The 4252-nt window shown below is 38.2% G+C and overlaps 1 non-coding gene across 1 annotated transcript; it reads left to right on the top strand.

Moving 5' to 3' along the window:
- The first annotated feature begins 2233 nt into the window (after positions 1-2233).
- Positions 2234-2339, top strand: LOC132638924 (small nucleolar RNA R71). The gene has a single exon (XR_009581981.1). It is a non-coding gene; the product is annotated as a small nucleolar RNA R71 (small nucleolar RNA).
- The last annotated feature ends 1913 nt before the right edge of the window (positions 2340-4252 follow it).

The raw sequence follows: 4252 nt of genomic DNA, 5'->3' as shown, positions 1-4252 counted from the left end.
TTCAATTCATATATATGCATCGTGTGTTCATGCACCAAACACAAGTCTTTTTCTGGACTAGGCCCAGTCAAAAAATGGGAATTTGAGGGTTAAGGCCCAATCTAAAATCACATTTTTAAAGTCCCACTTAGCCAGATTTTCATAAAAGAATGGAAAGACTGTTTTGGGCTAAGCCCAATAACAAAAGGAAAACAGAATTTTGGGCTAAGGTCCAACAGATCTAAACACTTAATTGATTTTTTAGAAAAGGCATAAAATTTGGGCCAAAGCCCATGTGAAAATGTTGTCTCTTATTTACAAATATTGGGCCTTAATTTTTAAATTCCAGGACTAAGAAAGTATGTTTATATAAGAAACCTATTCACAAATTAAAATCCGTATAATTCATTTGTAAACATAAAGTTTTAGATAAAGACATTCTAAAAATGTATTAAACGGACTAACCCGGACCATGTATGAGTGAAGCATGAACAAACTCATTTATCTCATACTTTAAACAAACGAACTTTTTATCTTTACAAAACTACTACTATCCTTGTATGTAAAAGGAACTATTTGTATCCAGATATTATAAGTCCGAACCTAAATATCCTGTATATGAAGGAGATACACTCAATTTATTTCAAAAAAATGATACGCAAAAATTGACGGATTTTATAATGCGGGAAACAAACACCCAAATAAACAGTTCATGCAAATACTCATACATTGGAATTCGAAGGTCAACCGTACAGTACAGATCCTTAATACTAGGGTGCCTAACACCTTCCCTAGGGGATCACCAGAATTCTTACCTAGAACTTTGGATTACGAAGGATTTTTCACAGTGTGTGAATAAACCCTTTGAAACTGGTTTTCCTAATTTCCTAAAAATTAGGTGGCGACTCTTTTAAAACAAAGTCTGAAAGAGCACCAAGGAGTTCGAAGTAGCTTTTCTGAGCGCTAACCCCACCCACGAAATTCGAACTGTTACCTTTAGTACATACAACAACGACAACATGAATACCCAATGAGGACACCAATAATTTAGCAACAGGTCACCCCCACCCATGGTACAATAATACCTTATTAAGGCCAACTCAAGAATTCCACGCAACGACCCTCTAACTAGATCCATAACAAACCATATTCACTACCTTGCTCCCTTTTTTGGAATAAAACTACACATATTGGTTAACTTATTCGCTTAATGGCACGATGCCCACAGAAATCAGCATTTATCTTAACCCACGCAATATCCAACCGAACTCCGTGTCCGAAGACCTAAATCATTCTTTCTCCCATCAATTCTATAGCATATATATGATTTACTAATCAAATTCTAACTCAAGTAAATCATAACGTACCTCGTTTCCGAGCATCTTTCACGAACATTCATGGAATATCCACCATCCCGTCTTTGAGCCGAAAACTGTGATAGAGGAATCTTTAGGGAAGACAATACGAAGGATGTTTGGAGGGCTGCTCCTCCCTAGTCACCAAGTGTTTACTCAGGGAATACCCTATTGACGGCTTAGAAGAGGGGTTTTGTGGACAATAGGGGTTAAATCCCGAAATAAGTCTTTAAACGAGGGCTGTGGTTCATCCATACCGCTGCAGCGGACTGATCCTCTACTACAGCGGGATCGCTATGGCGGTCTTTTACCCGCTGCAGTGAGAACATACTCCTCGGGCCCATAACTCTTTAACTCATGTCTAATTTCAACTACAAGTAAATATTACACTTAAAACTCCCCCATGGATCAATCTTATGATGATACACTTGGTTTTCATACACGGGCCGCGGAAGGTCAAATAATGACCAGGCAGGTCGTTACAAGTTATTAATATAGTTAGCATCTTCAAACTGCATTAGAGGCCCTTCTTGATATAGACCCTCTTGGACTTGGTACATCCCCTTTGGCATCCCCGGAATGTCTTCAAAAACATTAACCTTCTTCGTTTCCTGATCATCAAATTTTTTTGTCAGCAAAGAAATACTGGTAGCTATCTGAGCTAAGGTCTACTGAGTCTCTTGATTTTCCTTCACAAAATTCTGGATCATCAAAGCTCATAGGCCACACCAGTACCACTCGAGTGTCATACTTGATTATGAGTAGTAAGTTTATCAAGCAATTGAGTGATACAAGCATAAGTCTTATCCATAAAACACCCATTAGCTACACTATTAGCCACAACTTGTGTCATTTGATCTAACCCTCTATAGAACTTCTCCTTCAATATATTATCCGAAAAACCATGGTTTGGAGACTTTTGCAAATATTCTTTAAAACTCTCCCATGCTTCAAATAGTTGTTCCCCCGGTAGTCGCTTGAAGTCATAAATCTTGTCACGAATTTGCGCTCTCTTGCTCGGAGGGAATCACTTTTTGAGAAACACAGCTTCATTGGCTAAAGAGTATTTGAAAACTCTTAGCCGAATAGCATCATCGGACACAACATTCTGCATATGTTGGGAACACACGCCCACAAAGTTCTTTAAATGTTAGTGAGGGTCATCATCGGTGGAGTTTTGAAATTGGCCCTCAAGCTTGAGCAATTGGTAAATGGTGGAGTCAATCTTGCAGTTTGCCACAGTAGCCCTAGGTGGAATAATAGCAGAAGCATATTCTATCTCATCTAAACATATCAGCAAGCGGATTCTCAACCTCGACAGGTGGTTGATCTTGATTAACCTCCTGCACCCTATTGTTACCAGCAACTCTACGTCTGTTATTGTTATTGTTGTTCTGCATGATCACCTAGTTCATAGTATACGGCAAAAAAGGTGTGATGGAATAGAACAAGACTTTAAGCAAAGCATAAACTATTTAGTAATTTCAAAACTGTATTCCCCGGCAACGGCACCAAAATTTGATACGCTCAAATTACACCTATTAAATTATGTAAACCAGATGACGTCAAATATAGTAACCCAACTAGGTTGGGGTCGAATCCCATATGGAATATATGGTGTGAAAAGGTTACTAAAGTCATAGAGTACTTTCTTAAGGTCTGATTTCTTATTCCGTTGAGTTTGTAGAAGATTGGTTGTTTATCACTATTTGGTTTGGATTATAATACATGGTAAAAGAAACCAAGGTTATGTCCCCCTTTAGATAAAGTGAATGCTATGGTGATTGATCATGATATACTTCTAATAGATCTTTATCAGAATGAACTTAACCTCTAATTGAAAATTATCTCTTTATGATTTTCCCAAATATAAAAGACTGTATATGAAGAATGGTTAATTCGTGCCAAGTAAATTCCTCTTATTCCTAAGTGAATTTATTAAAGAAGGGTTAAAGTCTTGAGTTCTTGTTATTTATTCTTACCAAACCCTATTCACTTTCCCAAGTTAAGCCAAGCTTATGGCTTTAATCAATGTTTGCAACCATCAATTATGAATGAAGAACAAGGAATAAATAACCCTGACAATCCATTACCTGTATATCACCCAAAACACCCATCCTAGGTTCAGTACCTTAGTAGAGAAATTAGCTACTCATAGTGGAAGAAGAACAAGAAGATAGAATAGAAATCATAATGCTTACTTTTGACTGATTGGAATTGAAATAAAGTAATTGCAATTGTTTTTTCTCCAAAACAAACTTCAAAAACTATGATTATTCAATGCTAAGGAATTAAAACTGAAATCTGATCAAGAAGAAGTCTACTAAAACTCTACATCAAGTAAAATTCCATCTTCAGTCACTTCCACTTTTAGCACATCTTGTTTTGCTCTTGTTACTAAATTCCCCGACTTTCGCCATAAACACACTAAATACCTGCAACATAACAAACCACATCAAAATGACACGAGATTTCTTGAAAACAAGTAAAACTCTCTGTTAAAAGCATCAAATCTGCCAAAATTATGTGGCACATCAGTTCTGAGGACCGCTCAAAGTGGACACTCTACCTCTACCTCTATCACGACAAGCTGATGCCTAAAAACCCTGCCCAGGATGGCATATTGATGACAAGGATCCAGCTGTAGATCCTGTCGGCTGAACTACACCTCTACCTCCTCTCGACGGACAATCTTGCATAATGTGGCCTGGATGACCGTAGGTATAACACACATCTGATCCCAAATGACACTGTCCGTCATACAACCTACCACACTGAGCGCATCGTGGTAGAAATGGCCTCATCTGACCAGATTACCCCTGAACTAGGAACTGGAAGCCCTGGAACTCTGGCCTGGCCCAGAATAAGTGGGTCGATCAAACCTCGGTCCTAGAAACTGTGAAGGTGCACTAGCCGCT

The sequence above is a fragment of the Lycium barbarum genome, chromosome 4 (genome assembly GCF_019175385.1).
Source record: "Lycium barbarum isolate Lr01 chromosome 4, ASM1917538v2, whole genome shotgun sequence".
Taxonomy (NCBI): domain Eukaryota; kingdom Viridiplantae; phylum Streptophyta; class Magnoliopsida; order Solanales; family Solanaceae; genus Lycium; species Lycium barbarum.
This window is presented reverse-complemented; position numbering and strand designations above follow the sequence as displayed.